We start from the raw sequence: 22,076 nt of genomic DNA on the forward strand, positions 1-22,076 counted from the left end.
ACTACTTTACCCAAATGTGCACACACAGGAGCAAAATCCTGTGGCTCTAGCCAGTGAGAGATATGTAAACTCTCTTGCCAATTTTGTAGCACTTAAGCTTCATATTTGTTTTGGCCTTTAACTGAATTTGAATTAACTGTAGTTCATTGGAGCCCTGATTCAGGAAATATTTGTATTCGATAAAGTACTTACGACTTTCTGTGAGCTAGGAGCCGAGAGTGATAATTACTGTTTGTTTTCATTGATACCAATGTGACTTAAACATATGCCTAAAATTAAACATGTACCCAGCTCACATCCTTAATACTAGGCCTGCACTTTGTAGTCTTGCTCAACTGAATTTGTTCTGAGGTTTTTTCCTATTTTGCTACTGTTGTTACAATTTCATAGACCCTAATGAAAGTCGTTAGATACAAAATAATTTCTTTATATGATCTATTTTTGTAGGAACAGAAACATCTTGGCTGTGGGAGGATTTTCTTTCTAGCCATATGTTTTCTAATCTTTGTATTTCTGTTTTCAGTGGAATGCCAACTAAAACCCTTTCCCTTTCCCTTATAATTTCAGTACTTTTCAGCACTACCCTGCATTACTTGTAAAAGCTGTAAGAAAATGAAATCTTTCATAAGGATATATAGAGTGGCAGAAGTGTTGCAGTTTCAAAATTTCTTCCATTCCAGAACTGAATAAAACCAAGAAACTTTACAAACCAAAATTCAGTCATAACAGATTGATGGAATTGTTTTGGTTTGATAAAATTCAAAAAGTTTTATTTTGAATTTGATTTCAATGTAATGATATGAAATTCAAGGCCTGAAACACAGTTCATTTAAAAATGGAAGACTGTGACACTCCAATCACAAAAAGTGGCACTGAACTTTTCAGTATTGTCATTCCCCATCTTTCTTCCAGAGTTAACATATCCAAGTGAATTTGTCCAAGGTGAAACATTTCATTTTCTATAAATCAATTTTTTCCAATAGAAAAAATGTTCCATCAGAAAGTTTCTCATCAGTTTTAGTTAATTGCCATACAAGCCACTGTAATAAACTGTAGGAATTCTGAACTAGCACAAAGTAATATAGTATTGCTCACTTAGTTAGTCCTTAAACTTTGCAAAGTGGTCAAGATCATAAAACAGGCCATCACCCAACAGGTCTTCCAGCTCCTACATGTCTATTTAAAAAATGTCCTTTCAAGGGTTTAATAAACTGGCCAAGACTAGCTGACCTCTCCTTATTCTTCCCTCAACTTTGGGGGCCCTCTGTGAAATATTTGTGATCATTTTATTTCTAGTGAAGTAATTGTAGATTATGCATAAAACAAATATTGCAGAGAAAATTATCATTTTTTTAACATGCATGTTTCTGTGCATTTGAATGTATTTTCTTTTTGGAATGAAGCCATGTAACAAATTCAGGATCCCTCCATGAGTAATTGATGCTATATATAGTGTTGCAGAGTCAAATTCTCAGTGGACATACAAAACCAGAATAAGAGGTAGCTTAGTACCATCTCAGGAGAAACTGGTCAAGGAGAAATTTAGAATGTGATGCCAGAGCTTAGATAAGGTGAGTCTTAATTGGCTAGCCATATTTCTCTAATAAAATTGTATCTTTTAGGCCCTGTACTTCTAAACAATTCCAATATTATAAAAGCCTAAGTCTGTCTGTCTATCTGTAAAGCTTAATCGTGCTCTGATTGGCTAGCAAACAGCCAATCAGAGTGCAAACAAGCGTTGGAACAGGAGCTGGCGGCGGTGGAGACCTGCCATGCTGGTGGAGACAAAGGGGACAGAGTGGGGGGCGAGGCCAGCTGTGCTGCTCCCCGGAGGCAGGGGCAACGGAACGGACAGAACAGGGAGGGCGAGGCCAGCAGTCCTGACCTCCCCCCGCTGCCCTGCTCCTTGCACGTGGCGAGGATGGAGCGGGGGTGGGGGGGGCGAGGCCACTGGAGCTGACCTTGTCCTGCCCCCTCTTGCTCATTTCAGGTGACAGCAGCAGCGCTGCAGGGGGGGCAAGACCACCAGCACTGGCCTTGGCCTGTCCCTCCCCCCTTACATCTTCACTGCCACCTGCAGGACCCGGCATGGGGCAACATGATGGCAGTGGGGGGAATAGCGGGTGTGTCACCACAGCGCTGGTGGGAGGGGAGGAGTGGGCCCGGGCCCGATGCAGGGGAGGACTGGGCCCAAGGGTGGGCAAAAGGTGGGCCACCATGGGGGGAGCAGCGGGCCCAGGCCACCCCAGCGGTGGCAGGGGGGACGGGAGAAGTGAGCTTGGGGCCGATGTGGGGGGGTGGGCAAGGAGTGGGTCTGGGCCCAAGGGGGGGAGAAGCTGGCCCGCCACGATGGGGGAGGGGGAGCAGCGGGCCCAGCCCGACGCAGCAGCGGTGGGGGGATGGGAGGAGTGGGCCTCTTCCCCCCTCAGGCCTGGTCCCACTCCTCTCCCCACCTTCTCCCGCATCAGCTCCGAACCCACTTCTTCCGTCCTCCCTGCTGCCGCTGCTGGGTTGGCCTGGGCCTGCTGCTCCCCCTGCCACGATGGCCCGTCTTCTCCCCCGCATTGGGCCCGGGCCGACTCCTCCCCTTCCCCCACTTCCACCACCACGGGGTGGAGCAGGCCCGATGTGGCAGGGGAGTGGGCCCATCTCAGGGAGGGAGCAATGGGCCTGTCCTGACGCCGACTGATGCAGCAGCAGCTAGGGGAGGGGAGGAGTGAGCCTCTTCCCCTGTGTCGAGCCTGGGCCCACTCCTTCCCCACCCCTCTCCCCTGCGTCAGCCCTGAGTTCACTCCTCCTATCCCCCCACCACCACCAGGTTGGCCCTGGCCCACTGCTTCTCCCCCGTTGTGGCTGCCCGGCTTCTCTCCACCCTCAGGCCTAGTCCTCCCCCACATCAGGCCCAGGCCCACTCCTCCCCTCCCCCTGCTGCTGCGGCAGGGAGTGGGGGAACAGGCCCGGACCCCAAGCAGCAGGAAGGAAGTGGGGAATGGGCCTGGAGGAGGGGGCATGGGGCTCCATCCCCACACACTGCCCCCTCCCCCCATCATTTTTGACAGGTAATTGACTAGTTTCATATAAAATGCCTACCTTAAAATCATTTGAGCTGCATGCCCATTGGAGTAAGAGTGTGTATGTGGGAAGGAGAGAGGAGGGGAAGGGGTGGCAAAGCATGACTTGGCTCAAATACATGAAGCTCTTAAAACCAGTCAAGATAGACCTCTTCTAGGAGTCCTAACTCATGTGTGACTTCCTGTACCTATATCAAGCCCTGAGTACCTCAGTGGGTATGGAAAGGGGAAGAAGGAAAAAACATTATTCTGCAGCACTGTTGTCATGCTTTCTCTTGCTTAATGCTTCTTTTATTTATTTATTTAGGTTGGAAATTAGGAAGACTGCTCTGATGATGAAAGTGGTTAAGTATTGGAACAGGTTACATAGGTAAGTTGTGGAATCTCTATCCTTTGAAATTTTCAAGAGCAGATTGGATAGATGCTTGGTTGGGATAGTTTAGTCAGGAATGATCCTGCCTTGAGCAGTGGCTGAACTAGCTGACTTCTGAGATCCCTCCTATGATCCTAATTTCATGGAGCTGTCTCCCAAGTCTGTGGAATGACTTTGGGAGTGGCAGTGTTTACACTGCACAATTCAGGGCCAGGTAGTATACCTACAGTATGAGCTACCTACAATATGAGCTACTTGGGGTACTAGAAGCTGTTTAAGCACATTAGCATCATGCTGAACTGATTTACCCTACATCTCTAAGGGAACATCTACTCTTCAAATGTATTGTGCCAGGCAGCAGCACCCTCAGACACTCCATGTGGGTTACTGCCTAGCTGGAAGCAGCATAACAATAACCATTACTTATCCTTGTGTGTCTGACACAAGCCTGTGGCATAGATGCACCCTAACTGAAGAAGTTTGGATATTTCAGTGCCCCATGTAAACAAGCCCTGTTTTACCTCTGGTGACAGGATTATTGGTCATGTCTACAGCATCCATCCTCCCCTTCTTTTCATGCTGGAAGTTGGAGAGGATCATCAAATTCTCAAGAAGCATGTTTGAGAGTACTCCAAGAATTCTCTAAAACTCGAGATTAAGGTCTTTACAGAAATGTCCCTCTTTGAGTGGGCCATGTCTGTGGATCCTATCCATTGATATTGATAGGATCACTGAACCCCGAGGCAGCTTTATCTCATCATTAAACAGTCTAACATATATATCACTATCTGAGTCTGCTTAATAAAATGATTTGAGATTATTATATAGAAAGTTTTTATAGGTCTTGGGACCAAGCCATATATCCTTTTGCAATATACACAGCACTCCCAATTCTTGTCAAAGATGTGGCTCAAGAAGAAAGATTTAGTTTCTGGTACTGTAACCTTAACAAAGATTGCAGTGTTCATTCAGACTGGAACATGGACACACATCTGGAAGCAATTATTCCTTTAAAAATGTCTTCTGTGGAGTCAACATTGAGAATGTACTCAGCACCAAAAAATCAAAACTAATAAACACTGAAACTTCCAGTCTTCTCCCCCTCCCCCTCTAGCTTGAATGACCAGAATTGAAAGCAGAGTCATTTCTAGAAAACCAGGGAAGGGTCGGGACAAAGCCTGCCTTGAAGCTTCCAACCCATGCTCTTGAGAGATTAAGAGAATTTTTGTGGATAACAAAGGTTCCAAGGAGAATTATCTTCCGAGACATTACAGGAGGAGGAGAATGCAAGTTAATTGGCCTACTAAAAGAAATGCACAGCAAGATATACAGAATAATTATATACAACATATATGGATTTAGGCCCAAATTCTTCCCCATCAGAATTCTGCCCCCAAGACCAGGTGGGGTTTGCCTGATCTGCAAGGTAAGCCCTGGACTGACACAAACCCACTGTAGTTGAAACTAGTTAGGAGCATGACAGTGTTGTGGGGCTGGAGTGCAATGTTTTCCAGTGATCTGCAAGTCAGGCAGAAATTAGGGAAGGCTTTAGAGTACTGTGGCTCTTGCCAATGTGGGTTTCATTCCACAGCCAGTCCTTGGGAGTGGATTTGTTTCCCCATGCTGGGATTGGCTGGAAGTTGTAACCCATGCTTGGGGTCAACTTTGCCTCTCTTCCTCCCCTCCTTAAGGGGAGTGAGCCCTTAATATCTATGCAAATAGATAGTAATTTAGAATGACTCTTGGCCTTAATGATAAAACCTGTCTGCCTTTGCTTATTATAAGTAGAACAGTAATTGCATTGGGATTTGAATCTATTTACTTGTCTTTGAAAACAAATCATTCACTTGTAGGCACCTTTCCAAACCTCGATGTAATAGGAAAACCATACATTGCACTCAACATGGACTCACTATCCAGTATTATGCAATGCTTTCAGTAGAGTTTAAATGCATAGCACTCAGGTGGCTCCCAATGAAGCTAACAGACCATCAAGAAATATTTACTATGGCTGTGCAAAGCTTCAGTATCTGATTCAATTCAGCGGAGATTCGGCCCAATTCGGTGGCTGAATCTCCAAATTGAATCAAGAGACCCTTTAATCTCTCTGAATTGAATTGGTACCCTCCGAATCGATTCGGAAAGATTCGGAGATTCGGACATAGACACAGCTTTAAATGTTTTTTCTACATACCTTAAGGTACCAGGTGGCTTGTGAATGCTGTGATGCTGGGGCAGATGGAATGCCCCCCACAAGAGTGCAGGGGGCTCCCCAGCGCGCTTGGCAGCAGACCCAGAAATGGACCAGAAGCGCTTCCGGTCCACTTCTGGGTTCAGCGCCAAGTACATGGTGGGGGGCCCCGCGCTCCTGTGGGACATTCCATCTGCCCTAGCATTGCAAGCCACACCTGGTACCTCAAGGTATGTAGAAAAAACATTTAAAAGCTGTCCGAATCACTGATTCTCCAAACCAGCATTGAATTTTCAGAGTTGGATTCAGCCGAATCGAAACAGGGACAGTGATCCGAATCAACAAATCGAATCACTGTCCCTGATTTGGGCTGAATCCTCATCTGAATCGAATATGGCCCATTTTGCACACCCCTAATATTTAGTAACGTAGAGCCAGAATAGCTAGGTCTACTTCATATGCGCCTGGGTGTAAACAGTGCTCCTGTGAGAGTTAGGGACGTAGTCTGGTGATCTTTGGCAGAAGTGCAACAGTCCATTTGTTTAGCTCCCAACTGGCCCCAGGATTAAGTGACCAGAAAGATGATTTAGAAGCACCTTTCCTACTTTCTGTGTCCAGTTCCTGGGCTACATTTGACAAACACAGATGAAGGGGTGTGGGTGACAGTGAGATGCACTAAATCTTTTTGCTAACAGTTGGTTTCCCTCAAAAGGCATCAGGCACATGTATCTTATGCTGCTGCCTAGGCAGGAGTCTGACACCATGCACAATTACTGGGTTGAGTCTTAAGATATTTATTGCTAGAGAACATAGGATCTTAGCCCTTATATATATATATTTAAATCTATACATTGCATTACTATTGCAAATGCTATTTAGGTAGGTCCTCCTTTGGTTTGCTTCCCATATGTCCTAAAATGAGCTATTGAGCTCACATATGCACATAGTCTCCATTTTTATAAGAATTCCTTTCTTGTCTCCCTGTGCCTTTTTTCCCCTCTTCCTTTTGCTCCTGTTTAATTTGAATCATTCTTCTGACTTCCTGCACTACCATGACTCCTATTGGGTGGTAGAAGCTAAGAAGAGTAAATGTTTTGATCCCTTGTGGCCTTTTCCATTCTGATAATGTGAATGACTAAGCATCCATACATAAGACTTTACATCCCAATTCACTTGGTAGCGCCACAAAATGCACACAGCTCAAAAGGTTCTCCATGCTGCATATTTGCAATGCAGAGCCAAAATTGGATATCGGGGAAATCTCGATATATCTAAAAAAAACGCTCCAGAATAAAAAGGGATGGCACACATGGCTGCAGTGTACAACACCCTGGCTCACCACACTCTAGCTACCAGCCAAGCTCCACATGCCCAAATTGCCATCACTGCAGCTCCAAAAGGCCACCAGGACTCCAGGTAAAACTGCTGGGGTCTGCCCAGGTGCTGGTCCCAGTCTCCCCTACCCCACCCAGGGTAATTTGCTATGTGCCAGAGTGTGTGTGCAGGGGTATTCCTTGGGGACAAGTAGCAGTGGCACAACTATGTGCTGCTGCTATTTATGCCCAGGGAAACACATGTGCACGCTTGTCTGGATGCGCCTAAGGAGTTCTGTTTTAGAGTACAATTTGCTCCACCCAGCAGCGGTTGCCATTAAAGGTGCACCAGTTTTTGTTTGACAGCAATCTGCAATGTTTGATTACTTCCGGCATTTGAACAGGTTTGCAGGGCGATCAAGGACTCCACATAGTCAGCAGAGAGAACATCATTGGCAGAGACTATTTTGGGGGCAACCAACTAGTTCCCTGGGGCCCCATGCCATGGGAGACCCCAATAGGCTCAGTGAGAATGAGAAGAGGGGAGAGTTAAGGTGTAGACCTTAATCTTTGCTCAGAGCTCCTTTTGAGTTTCACATCAGCTCTAGTTACTGGCTCTGATGAACCAAACTATCGGAGACAAGTCATAATCCTATGTAGGTCAGTGGCCAGGATTTCACTTCCAAGCTTTCACACCTCACTTCAGAGCATTGTTTCTGAACTGATAATGAGAGAGGTAGTTGGCCATGTTAGTTGGAAGTCAGGCAAAAGGCAGGGTAGAGATGCACTTGAAAGACTAACTGAATCAGAGATGCTTAAACTGATGAAACTAGCTGTTGCTCAGAAACGTTCATGCATCTCTGATTCAGTTAGTCTATCAGGTGCATCTCTACCCTGCCTTCTGCCTGGGAATGTAACAACATTGGAAAGAGCCCTGAAGAGGAGATCTAACAACAAGGAACCCCCGCTGCTGGGACTGGGGTGTTCAGAAGGGAAGGCTCGGGGATGTTGCTGACAAGTACCGTGGTGTGATTCTCAATAGCCTACAGTCACTTGAAGTCATTACATGTCCCCTTTTAATGCTGTTGTTGTACAAATACCATTAATACAGTTATAGTACCGAAGCTGATAGCTGGCCTCACTCTTTGATGGATGCAGAGAATTGGGAGGTGTGCACTGAGGCAGAACTCCTGACTTGGGAAGCACACAAATGCAGTCAAACTGAACCTGTGCTTCATAGTAATTTCATTAGTTCTTCCTCTTTCTATAGGCAGGGCTGTCTTTTCCAATCTTCTTTAGCATTCGCCCACTCTGGACTGGGCTTGTCTAACTATCCATTCTAATACTGAAGGCCCCGTTTCTCTGCCTCACACTCTTACTAACCACTGTATCTAACTTCCCTTCTTTCACCTGCCTTTCCACTTTGGGCTTGATGGCAACATCATTCTCCCCACCATGCACACCATTAACATGCTTCCAAAGTGGCTCTAGTTGGCCCCCAGCCATGAACAATGCACCTCACATGGTCACACTTGGAGTTGTCTCTGTCATATTAACAAAGGCTCAGTGGATAACATACTCCCAGCATATGAAAATCGTCACATACTACCTCCATAAATATCTACCTCCAGAGTATGAACTCAGTCTTTTGCAGCCTTATACTCATGCTGTAAAATAATAGAGGCCTCCATGCTGCAATTCCTGGTATGGTACTTGGTAAACCAGAGGTATACCTGGCCCTTTCAGCACCCTATGCGGAGATACAACTGAATGTTAGAATTGGTGTGGGATGTGCTGAGCACTGAGGAGCAATGGTACAGGGTACTGTGGAGTGCTACTGATGGCACCTCTAACTTGGTTCCCAGGGCTTGCGCCCCACCATAGCTATGCTACTGCAGCGGACTGCTAGGCTGCTGTGTCCCATGACAGGGAAACCTGTTGGTAGGTGAATTCATTTCAGAGCGTTAGTTCTTTCCTTGGACTTTCTTTCCTTGGTCATTCTCAAGCTACCTGCAGGCCAGCTCCATTACTCTGAAGGAGTCAGGGTAGCACAGACTGGGGCATGGGCAGAGCAGGAGTGTCTGATCCAAGCATAATTGTGATGTTCAGCTACACATTTTTGTACCCTTTTCCCCTATTTACATGTGCAATTTTAGCTGTGCAGCAGGCTCTCAGAAGTGGGTGCTACAGCACTCCATGTCCTTCTCACCATTTCAAAATAGTCAGGACCCTTTGCTGTGCACTGTGTAGCCCAAAGCCTTTCAGGCAGTCAGACTTTCAAAGGCATGCCTCCACAACTGCAGCTGTTGGGGACCTACCTGGACTCAGCACCTCTGCCCAGCCTCCCTTTTGTAAGAGCACATACCTGGGAGATAGGAGACCTTGGTCCTAGTCCCAGCTCTGAAAACTGGGCAACTGTGAGCAAGGCACTAACTGTTCTGCCCCATCTTTTCCCCACATGTACACTGGGAATGATATCTAGCCCTGGAATTGCCCCCCATCCCCACAGAGTCTGTGGCCTTGCAGCATATCTATACCAAGAGCTCCAAAATAGTCCCCTGTGGTGGTGGTAGTGGCAGCTGCTGCTTTAAGAGCAACAACCAGAGCAGAGAGAGCATGAGGTGGTAGCAGCACCAGCTCAAACAGGGACTGTTGAGGTGTCCTTGGCATGGGTAAGGCTGCTGCCTCTCCCCGCCCCACACTCTGTCTCAGACCACTCTCCCAAAACTGCCTGCTCTTCCTGCTCTCCCACAGAGTTTGCCCTGGACACCAGCTCTGCTTGTTACGTCTCTGGGTATAAGCACTATAGATGTATCACCAAACATCTTTGTGCTGATCTGTATCGTGCCTGCCTTGCACACCATCTGGACCAGCTATTTTCCCACTCTTCTTTTTGAGATTAGCATTTTTTAATTATAAATATTTTTCAGGCATACTCCATCAGGTAATAGAGCCTTACTGGCATGTCTATTTGAACCAGCTTGTCTTTGCAAAACACTGAGTTTGTACCAAACAAGCTGACTTTGTATCCAGTCAAGTGGCTGTTTCCTGTTTCCCTTAAGTCTACAATCCCTTTCTAACTGCCTGCATCGTGGCTGCATGGAAATCATAGCTGGAGCCGAAATATTGTGCCTCCACCTCCACTAATTATGGAAACAATACTTTATCTAATTAGCTGGTGTGTAGTGCAAGTCCTGTATTTTTGTCCAGTGAAATATTAGGTCTTGAAAATAATGGGGTTTGGTTTTGTTTGTCTATATTGATTTGGGAACTAGTTCTTAAGGCTGAATCTGTTTGTAGTTGAACCAAAATCTCAGTGTCCCATAGATCTATAGTAACCTACAGCATTAAAATCTACAGATCAGCATGCATGACACTGTATTGCATACACTTCTGTACAAAGTGCCTCTGTAAAGAGTCTTTGCATAGAGGAAGCACTGTAGAGTTGGCTACAATTATTCTGCATGATAACGTACAATGTGGGTTAAAAGAATGGAGAAGACAGCTGAAACTGTTAAGTGATAAGAACTCCAGAAGACATCCTCACTATCCTGCGGGGAAAGGCAGTATGCAACAATGGCAGAAGAAAGTATTACTATAGACATTACAATAGATAGGGGTCTACTCAGTCTGTGATTTTTGCAGAAGCTGTGAAATCCAGGTTTGTCTGTGAAATCAACTTAAAGAAAAACTTAAAAATAAAGTTCTGGTTCCCCAATGGGAGCCAGGAGTCCTCGCTGCCATGGCCCGGCCTCGCAGCCCACCCTTGAAACTGTTTAGTCTCATTGCAATTTAAGTGGGCCCCTAACAGTAGATCCTTGAGACCATAATCATAGCCCCACTAGCTAGACAAGATAGGCAAAATGGAAGTGTTGTTGGCTTTCTTTTACAGACTGGGACTAAGATAGAGGGCACATCTACATATTCATTAATGCGCTTTTGCTACTGCACATTAAATTTTGTACCTCTCATGCATGGTACTAAGTAAATGTGCATTAGGCTGCCCTAATGTGCAGTAGTGAAAGTGCATGCTTTTTTAGTGACACATAATGCACAGTAGCCTATTTTTACTGCACATTAGTGTATTAGCATCGGTTTTGACATGACACTTTAATGCACAGTAAAATAGGCTGCTGCATATTAAAGCACACTCTGCTGCACATTAAAGCACATGTGTAGACGCGCCCAGGGCTAGCTGCAGGAGACGACTTAGACCTCTAATGAAGGATTTAGGGACCCAAGTCAAACTTGTAATCCAAATATTCCTATTCAGTGGCTGACTAACTCTGGAGGTCCCTAGACTCTCTAGGTATCTTACTTTTTCACCTTAAAGTTCCCTACGCACCTAGAAAGAGGGACAGATGCTGTACCTCTGCATATGTCAAGAATTGCCCTAGTTCAGGCATAGGTAACTGACCACATGGATGTCCCAAGCGGCGCGGGCAACCTGTGCGTGGCATCCAACAGATTGGGGAAAGGACAAGTAGCCCAGTGCAGATAAGGCAGGACACAGAAAGCAAAAGTATCAGATCAGGCAAGGAGCACAGGTTAGAAAGCAGAAAACAAAGCAGCAGCTTGGTTGGGGAGCACAGGGCAGGGAGCAGCAGATCCAGCAGGGGAAAAGGGCTTGAGTGGCACTCAGGGAGAGTGCTAGACTAATTTGTGGCATGCCTGCCAAAAAAAGTTGGCCCCCACTTCCCCAGTTCAAGCAACCTAGTGATTGACAGATTCAGGCCCCTAATTCTAACTGACGCACCTGAGGACTTTGGTAGAGGTGTGAATTGAACACAGGTCTTCTGCGTTCCAGTCTGGTGCCCTGGTCACCCTGGAAGTTCCTTCTTGGTGGACAAGAATGCTTTTAAGCCAAAATAAAAAAAATAGTTTAAGTTAGTTGTTCAGAGGGAAAAAGGAAATCCTAGCAGATATGAAGTCCAGTGACCAGCATGCCTGCTTCCCCAAGCATGAGGAATCACGGGGGATGGGAAATGGACAGTGGGCCAAGGCTAAAGGAGCAGCTCATGTACTCAAGAAAGCAGATCATGAGTTATGAGTAAGGTAGGGCAAAGTGAAAACAGCAGGTTGTTCCCAAAGGTCAGTACTGAAGCTAATTGACGGGGCCATGTGGAGACAGTTTGGGCTTTAGTTGCTTGAGCCGTGCTTGGCTAAATTGAGGAGGTCACTGTTTTGAACAGCTGAGTCAGTAACACCAAAATCTACTGTTTAACAGGCTGCTCCAAGCAACATGCTTCTGCAACTAGGCTACTCTTGGTACCTAGCTGGCTCATTTAAAGGTAGCTTGGGTATGTCTGTATTGTGTTGCAATCACAATGATGATTATTACAGCATAAGCATATCTTAAGATGGCTTGAAACAATATCAGGCTAGTCCAAGTAAGAAAGTCATAGTCAATTCCTCAATAGACTTACTCCTCCCTGTCCTAAGGGGAGCTTGAACACAGAGAAGAATAGATAGCATTAAATGGTATGGTAGATAACTTGATCAAAATATGAGTTCTAGAAAGTCAATGGAGAAAGGTTCAGAAAGTAGTGGTGAAATGAGGCTGGAGGAGGTAGGTGAGTGAATGTGGAGAAGAATTCCAGCATCTCAGAATTCACTGAAGAAGATCTATGGACATAGTGATCCAGAATTTAACCTCACATATTTCTTACAGAGAGCCACAACAGGAACAGCTATGCAGGGACAGGGCATTCCAGTTCAATGAACTGGCAGCAGCCAACTGCAAAGCTGTCCTTGGCATGCTTTTTATCCCAACGACCGCAGATGCTGCTATATATTGCGCAATAATAAGAGACTACACTGTGTCTTCTAGGAAGGCAAATCAGGTCAGAAGTTCAGATTCAGACAGAATTCAGATGTCTGGCTGCTGAATGAAGCCAGTGCTTGGGTGGCACAGTGTGATAATTTCTTTATCTGGAGCTAATTTAACAGTCTTGTCTAAGTACAAGGTAAAATCCTGCTGGTGGCTGTCCTAGGGTAAAATGGATTCAGCAACGTGCTGATCTGCTATGCCAGAATTCTTTCATGTAAGTCAGAAGGAAATTTGTTTCCTTTCATTACTCAAGCAACCAGTTAAAAAAATTAAGGAAAGGGTCAGATTTTCTGCTGCTATTTAGTATCTGAATTAGACCCTGATTTTCAAAAATTCCCAGTGCCCAGCATTTCCCATTGTGACGGTGGCACATTTTCAGCAGAATTCAGTAGGTAGTGCTATTTGGGGAGGGGCTGAACTGAAAGCCCAGATTCTGTAAAGACAGCCCAAATTTAAGGACTGAACAGTTTTGACCATCATGATCTATTTTGTGCTGTTGAGAAAATTGTACCTGAAAGGCATGCTCTCCTTCCCAATGTGTGCCTTATCAGTACTGCAGGAAACCTTTATCACTTTGTATAATGTCAATTTCCTTGGATTATCACTTATATATATTCCACATACTCTTTACTCTGCAAGGATAACTGGTGATGAAAGAGCTTTATTTTGGTGTGCCAATTTACATACTTCACTAAAATAATCTCATAGCATCTAGAGGACATGATGAAATAGCAGTGGTGGCTCTAGCTCTACATTATAGGGAGGCCTGTTCACACATTTTAAATCTTGACCCTGTTGAAAGCTGGTTTGTAGTCTGAATTCGCTGTTGCTGCATTTGCCAAAGTGCAAAATAATACAGCTGAGAAATGCTATGCCTGTATCATTTTTTAGATTATGGCTGCAACAGAGAAACAGCTCATCCAGTTCTAAATATACCTCGCTGGACAGACCTGCAATAAGTCCACTGATTAAAATAGAATCCTAGTTCCTAGTTCAAGATCTTACTGTATAACATCAGCAGTTGGCTGCCCTTCTGATAAACTTGGAGAAGAACTGATTACTGCTTTCAAAATGAAGGACATTTGAGGATTGTCATCCACTAAGAATGTACTGATTCAAACAATTTCCAAACAAGGCTGATTGTTATAGTGATTGACAGTGGAAGCCTAGACTTCTGGCTAGATGATTTGGTTAAACGTAGCCTGAAGGAATAAAAATGAGCAGCCTAAGAAAGAAAAATTGTTGAACATCTTGGCAACAAAACAATGCTGCCCAATTTATTTGAAACAGTGAGTTATCTTTCTGCAGACAGACTCCTCAGAATTATTTTAGATGCACACGCTTTGGAGGGCCAGCTGTTAATTAAAAGAGCATATGGCTTATCTATTTCTCATTAAAGATTGTGGGATAGAGTCTCTTCCTCATACGCTGTTCTGAAGTCGAAAGCTGCCTTAAGAGGGCTGTTGAAAATTCCCCTTACTTAGGCTTACAACAAGGTCATTGCAGAGAAACATAGGTTTTGGTAGGGGACAGTCTACATAGCATCTGATAAAGTAGGTGGTCACCTACCAAAGCTCATGACTCTGAACCAGTTAGTCTCCAAGGGCACATCCACACATGCAGGCACTTGTGCTTGCAGCAGTTCAAATAGGAGTGGCACAAATTTGTGCCGGGGATTTTTGCCTCAGCGCATGTGCCTGAACATGTAATATGGTGTGGGTCAAGTTGTGTCACTTGGGGCAGAATGACCCTGCCCAGCTCCTCCTGGATTTGCAGGGGGAGCTAGATCCTGGGGCCAGCACAATTGCTGGCCCCAGCAGTATAAAAAGCTGCCCTGGCAAGCAGCTCAGGATTACTTGTTCTCGGGAGCTTTTGGGGGAGGCTGGCCCTGGGTGGTGTCACTTGTATCGGAGACCTCCTGGACTACGATAGGCAGGCGAGAGTGGACCCTGCTGCACTGGCCTGGCACATGGGTTTACCCAGGACGCATGCAACCTGCCGCCTAGTCCAGGAGGTGAAATCTGCCTTAACACCCAACGCCCGTGCCTGTGTCAGCTAGGTCCTGTGTGATGGTCATCCCTGCCCCCCTGTATCCTCCTCCCCGCTGGAGTTTGTCGTAGGGCCAGCGCCTCACCTGGCCTCACAGCACTCCCCGCTCCACCACCTGGGCTGGAAGTCACCAAATCGGTCCGCTTCTCCACTGTACATCGCTGCCACCTCTACACACTCATGCACTGCACAATCCACCATACCACCCGCACATCCTGGCCAGATACCAAGTGGCGGGACCTACTCAGTGAGGGTGTAGCTGGGGCACCCCAGTGGCTGAGCCTGTACCCCACCCTCAGCCCACAAGCCACTGGGGACCTCAGCTGGCAGCTCCTCCATGGAGCTGTCACCATAGGCATGTATGTCGCAAGCTTTACCAACACCCCGGTTTCCTGCCCCTTTTGTGGGCAGAGGGAGACCCTGGTGCACAGACACTCACGTGTGCCAGGCTGCAGCCCCTCCACCTCTGGAACCTCCTTCTGAGGTTCTGGATGAACTTACCCCCCACCTTTTTATTTTTGGACACCCCATCCGTGGCCCCACCAAGTCCCGGGACCTCTTGGTCAGTCTCTTCCTGGCCCTGGCCAAGTGGGCCCTGTACATGACCAGGGAGGAGGCTCTGGCTGGGAAGGTGCCCAGGGACTGCGGGGCCACTTTCCTCTCACTGGTCCGCACACACCTCTGAGCAGAGCACGACTGGGTGGCATCCACTGACTCCTTGGACACCTGTGAGAACCAGTGGGTGTGGCCAGGGGGGGCTCTGCTCAGTGTCTCCCTCAGGAGCACTCATTTCATGTTTTGACCATTTGACCCTCACGTCACTCTTGTCCTGTTTTTTGCTTTTGTTGTCCCAAGTATTTAGTTGTTCCATTCATCCATTAGCCCCTGTACAATAGGAGCTACTAGTTAGCTGGGTGGGCCTTAGAGCTCACGGTAATTCAATGGCCAAATAGACAAGAGCTTCTGGGGCCTGGCCACAATTAAAACAAATATATATATATAGAGAGAGAGAGAGATCAGTTGGGCAATGTTTTGTTGATATATTTACAATTTTAAAGCAATTTGGAAGCTTACTCGTGTCTCTATCATCATAATAAAATAAATTCTGAATACCTATATGTTTTGCTGTTTGCTTTTGGTTTCCTTACCATAGAGCAGTTAGAGCTCCCCCTGACCGCTTCAGTAACCAGGATGTGGGGACAGCTGCCCCTCCAGCCACAGCTCCTGCCAGCAGGTCTCATCCTGTCTGGCAGCTAGGCACACTGGATGTGTGATGGGGGATGTGGGGTTTGCAGGAGTGGGGTGGGAAGGGGTATAGGGAGATGTGGGTGGGTGTGTGGGTAGATGTGGGAGGATTGTAGGGGGACTGTGGGTATGGGAGCACTGTGTGGGGGCAGTGCTCAGGAGGGCTGGGTTCCCTACCCCCCCACAGGGCACAGCCCCCCGCCCACAGCACATGGACTACCCCCCTGCAAGACTACAGCCCTGCCTAAAGGGCCACAGCCCCACCACAGAGCACCCCCCCACCCTCTTGCAACCCCGCAGGACCCACATGCTCCCCCACAGGACACACAGCAACCCCCCCCCCGCATGGCCTGTGGCCTCCCCTCCCCCACCCCCTGCCCAAAGATGTACGGCTCCACGCTGAGTCCAGCTGGGCCTGTGTGATTTTGCACAGGCAGCACTGGATGCCAGGCAGCCGGGGCCAAGCTACACTGCCCTGCACCGCTGGGGGCGCTGTGCCAGGAGGGCCCTGAGTGCCCTGATGGCCACCGCTGCTGTGGGAGAGGGGCAGCTGTGGGCTGTGCAAGGGCCAGGCAGGGAAAATATGCAGCACGAGGAACATTTTTTTGTTCCCAGCGTGCCTCTTGTGGCTTCTCAAACTGCTTTGAGATGCCTCAAGAGGCACGTGCGGGCTTGCCTGGACATGCCTGGAGAGTGTGAATCTGTTATGTTGTGAGTTCAGCAACAACACTCTGGACACTCCTGTGTTGAACTAACAGTTATTTATTATTATAACGCTCTGGAATCATATCCAGGTCGGATCTTAACAATTGCCCTCACTATACATATGCAGAACTTATACTTGCTCTGCTTCTGAACCCTGTGTGTGTGTGCGCGCACAATCAGACTGGGCTGTGGTTCAGCTTGCTGTACACACAGACCCATGAGCTGTATTTTCATCTGCTGGCTGAAGCCTTATTGCCTTGTCACTCAGTGCAATTTGCTCTCACGTTTTCAGTTCAGGTACACGTACAATTCTGACAGCTTGTACTTCTAGCCATCTCCTTTACATCCTCATGAAAGTACAGCCCAATTGTGTGAGATACAGGTGGGTGTGCAGGCCGGGCCTTGATCCCACCGCCAAGTGCGAGTCGGGAGGGGCGATCCGCGGCCCGTCTTTGCGCACGTGGGCTGTGGCCAGCAGCCCGGGCACGCGGGGTCAGAGAAAACCGGTGGCGAGCTAGAATTAGTCACAAACACGTAGTGGTTGATTAAAAGATTATTTACTTACACCCAAAGATGGTAGTGGTGTAGGCTGGACAGCTTTCCAGGTGCAGCTCTGCTTAAATCCTCGTTGGAGGACCACGACAAATTCTTTCCCACGGAGTTGTTTAGGCTCCACAGGTTCGGCAATTCTTTCCCACAGAGTTGTCGAAGCTCCGTGGGCCGTCCGGTTCCCAGGCCCCAGAGTTGTTTAAGCTCCGTGGGTTCGAAAACTGGGTTCGGTTCCCTGGTCCCCTGGAGTTGTTAAGACTCCGTGGGTTCGAAAATTGGGTTTACAGGAAAGGGATACGTCTAGGATTGCGCTCGGCGACGGGGAGAGGCTAGAGGCGGTTCGTTCTTTTGTTCCCCCCTCCGGAGTTGTTAAAGCTCCGTGGGTTCGGTTATTAAGCCTCTATTGCCTGCTTAAAAGAGGCGCGTTGGGTCCGCAAGGGTCCACATCGCTTAGAGATCTTCACACAGCGCAAAGTCTCCTCCTCCTGACGAATTCTATATCTCTCCAGTTTTCCTCCCTCTCCGGCTTGGGCGGAAGCTACCCAAGCCTTTTATACGGCTAGCAAGCCAATAGCTAGCTGCCACGTATGCCTACATTTGGAACTGGCCAATAATGTGGCGCGAATCTAAATACAAATGGCGGGAACTCCTTTGCAACGTGCATCACTAGTATGTAGCAAAGAAATGCACCCTGCAAAGAAGCTACAAAATGGTGGGAAAGCCTTTTGCACCCAGAGCTCCCCTCCACAGCAGAGAACTCCACCATGCAAAGAACTATAATTTGGCGGGAAAAATAACGTAGCGGTGCCGAAGCACACACAAACAAAAACCACAACTTTGGGTTGTGACAGTGGGTAATGTTCATTCACTAAAATATGAGCCAAAAATTTGGAACAGCCCAAATTTTTTAAGGTTCTCTTTTTAAAGAGAATCTCTCTGCAATGCCAAGGCTCAATCCCGCAAGATACGAAGCACTAATCCAAAGAAGTGCTTAAATACATGCTGAATTGAAGTCAATGGAAGGATTAGTCATGTGCTTAAAACCATGCTTTTCCACATTAGGGCCAAATGCTCAGGATGTTGTAAGTTCATGACCCATGTTTCCAGGGAGCTGCACTAATTCCCACCTGCTGAAGATCCGGCTCTTTCTTTTCTAAAAGTGTTGTTTACCCTTTGGTTCTTGCCAGACGTGTTTGCAGGTGGCTCAGGATATTTCTTAAGGCTTAAAAATACTAGATTCAGGGTAATCTAGCCTGAATAGATGCTTTTTTTTTCTCTAAACCCATTTTCCTAATTATGATTGGTTAATGCAGGCATCCTGGGTCAAAGAAATGAAGCAACATCAGACGGTACAAAGAAGTCAGTGAAGCTTGGAGTTGGCCCAAATTTTAACATAAGAAAAAATAGAGATCCCCTGTGGCTTTTAATTCGTTTTTATTTAGTCACTTAATTGAACCTGCCCTGTTCTTTGTTTGTAATTGATTACCCACAAAAAGAAGTAATGAAACTGAAAACTTTATTTTCTTTCCAGTGATTTTTATGGTTATCATGGAAATGCTTTTACTGCTTCCCTTTCTGACATAAAAATTCTAAACGACAAAGGGATGGGAAATCAATGTTGTTTAATTGGGGGCATTTACATGGTGAGAGGATTAGAATTCTAAGTTGTCACGTTCTAGGTAACTTGAGTCACATATTTCCAAATAAGAAATGCTTAGGCATTTTTAGTTCTCAAATAATACAGCTTATCAATGGCTTGGTCCAAAATCCACAGATGCCACCAACTTCAATAGCTTTAGAACAGATCTTAAATGCGCACCTCATACATATTGTTTCAAATACATAAAAATTACCACTTATTTCACATATGTATGAAAGCACACTATAACTCCTAATGGCTGATCTCTGAGCAGGATAAGGAAGGTCAGAGGGTAAAATCAATACCAGCTGTGTTCGTTTTTAGTGGACTTCTTTAATACAATAACTGAGAAATCCCTCCCAGTCTGTATTTCCTGTATGCTGTACCCCTTTTCTCTGGTGATAAGTATCAGTCTTCTATTTCTTTGTTCACTCCCTCATTTTTGTATGTTACACTTTTACCTTTTCACCTCTACTACTCACCACATGCATCAGTCAGTTCCAGCTGGTAGAGGGCACCACAGATCCGCTTCTTCTTGAAATTCTATTGGTCAACAATGCATTTAGAGTCTTTTATTCCCATGAGCACACAGGAACTCATCAAGTTTAGGCATAATTGGCTCAGGGCCTGAGAACCTGAGCTAAGTGGGTGCCAGTTTCTTTCTCTTTCTTGACCTTTAAATTTTTCTCAGTGGAAGATGTTTTAAAAATGACTGTGCAAATGTCCCAGTATTGGCACAGCATAAGCAATCTTCTTCCATCCCTTTATATATAAAATGTAAGAACTTGTGTTTGTCAGAACTGATTAGTTGAGTGCCTCGGTACAGTAGAACTTTCTAGCACAAGGCACGGTGAGACAGGGGAATTCTCGGCACGGTGGAGAACCCCGGCGTGGAAAAGTTCCTGCCGCTCATATGCAAATGCGCATACTCTAATTGGCCGGTTTCAAATTATTCCTACGTGGCGGCTGGCAATTGGCTCGCTAGCCGTATAAAGGGTTGGAGTCGTTTCCGCCCAGGTTGGAGAACTCCGTGTTCGTCTCGGAGTGGAACCTGGCGGTCTGATCACCCGCCAACGACTCCCCGCCGACGACCCCCCGGACCTACCCCCATGTCCTGCATGCTCGAGTTCAGACCCGGTTTAAAGATATCTCATCTTATAAGAGCTCCTTGGTTTGATTGTAACAGAAGTTGGAGTTTGAAGTTAACTTTCTTCCTACGCTGTACATCGTGACAGTGTAAGTAAAGCCATCTTTGTTTGAACCAGTACGCGTTTGTGCCTAATTCTACTCCAGCGGTCGCAAGTACCCATCTGTACGTGCCGGGTTTGTGGCTACAACCCAGCCGGCCCCTTTCCCGGATCCCAAGCTCAGTCACCCACAGTGTTAATGGAGCATTAAGGTTCTAACTGTCAACACAAAAATTGTAGTTTCAACACAGAAATTAAGGTCTGTGATTTTTTTCAGAGAAAATTATGCTCTTTTAGGAGCCCCAAGTCTTGGGTGCCCAACTTGAGATACCTTCAAAAGGACATGATTGTCAAAGTGTTGAGCACCCAGCCTCTGAACTTAATGCCCCAGGCAAGTGTCTCAACTCATGCATCCAAAATCCCTGGGCGCCACTGGGTTTTCATACAAGTCACTTTAAATCACATTAAAACATTTTTTAAAAGACTTTAGTATTTCTCTTTAAAATCTTTTTTTCTTTAAAAAATAAAAAAATGTGATTGATTCATAATTTCTGCATAGGTTTTTATTTTCCGGACATGTCCTGATGCCAGCTGTTTAAAGTGTGTCTGTGTTTGTGATCCTGCATCCAAGCTTGCTAACCCATTTCCAGGGTTGTGACCTCATCTCTGGTGCAAGCCTGAACTCCCATAGGACTCATAAAGTGCCACGTCCCCTAGTTTGGTACGCACTGGTCTTGCCACTGCCTTTTGGATGGTGCATCTCTTTTTCCATCCCTAAGTCTAGTCCAATACATTTCTGTCAATGAGCACCTTCATTTTGTGCACAGCTTTCATAGAACTGTAAAGAAAGGCTAGAAGGGACCTCTCTGGTGCTCAGAAACTTTCAGTGCTCCTGTGAAGGTTTTCAACACTAGGGACTAGATATTACTTATTTCTCATCCAGCCGCAAACTGAAATGACACTCTTGGAGAGGTAAAATTCCTGTGTTCTCAAACAACAAGAATGGCAGTGGTGCTAAAAATGACAATCTCTGGCACTCACCAATTACAAGTCAGTTCCCCCCAAATCTCAAGATTGATTAAAAATAATTTGATTTATTATTTGTTAATGTCGGGGCCTTTTCATTTGCCTTCCAGTATTTTCACATTTTCAGGCCTTTCCCTCCAACATGAGAGCTTGGAAACATACTTTTCCTTTTAAGTGAAAACTGGGAATCTGATGCAACTAGTTACTAACTACCTGGCTCTGGGAGGTGGGCCTCTAAGAAAAACACGAAATATTGCTAGCTTTGCAATTAAATCATGACAGTTGATTACATGGCTCCTAAGAGGCTTTTAAAATGTTGTTACTGTCAGATAAGTAAATGAAAAAAATGCACCTTCTTACTCAACATACGAGTATTTATTCTATAATAAACTTTAGTTGCTTGCTTTCTCGCTTTCAGATGAGTCATGTAGCAGAACCCACACAGCTTCACTCATCGTTCAAGATGGATGGACACAGCAAAATCATGTTTGCAATCATTAATACTGCATGAACTCTAACCGTGTTAGGCCTTGATTCAGCAAGAGATCTAAGCACATACTTGAGTGTTTTTCTCAGTATGGATGGCCTTAAGCATATGTTTAAAATTAAGCAAGTTTTAAGTGTTCTGCTGAATCAAAAGTATTTGTGCTCATGTTCTGCATGCTTTTCCCAGATACTCAAGTAAGTGATTAAAATGGTTATTGAGCTTTTAATAGAGCACTGAAGTTTAAATAGCAATTAGAAAATATCCTGAAAGCATTAGTGTGCCTACTTGAGACAGAATTCTCCTTTTAAGAGTTGCATAGTTTAATTGGGGAACAAACATAACATGGGACCTCCTGGGATGTGCCCAGAGACAATAGCTCTCACAGTAAAGGTTGTGAGCTTAGAACGTTAT

The 22,076-nt window shown here is 45.9% G+C and overlaps 1 protein-coding gene across 1 annotated transcript in view; it reads left to right on the plus strand.

The window, feature by feature from the left end:
• SOCS5 (suppressor of cytokine signaling 5) overlaps nucleotides 1–22,076 on the plus strand; it is a 119,606-nt gene that overhangs the window by 83,848 nt on the left and 13,682 nt on the right. Inside the window, exon 2 of the transcript XR_009457559.1 lies at nucleotides 3,379–3,441. The gene's annotated coding sequence lies outside the window, so the exon portion shown is untranslated. The remainder of the gene's footprint in view (nucleotides 1–3,378; nucleotides 3,442–22,076) is intronic.

Source organism: Alligator mississippiensis, chromosome 1 (genome assembly GCF_030867095.1).
Source record: "Alligator mississippiensis isolate rAllMis1 chromosome 1, rAllMis1, whole genome shotgun sequence".
NCBI classification, from domain to species: Eukaryota; Metazoa; Chordata; order Crocodylia; family Alligatoridae; genus Alligator; species Alligator mississippiensis.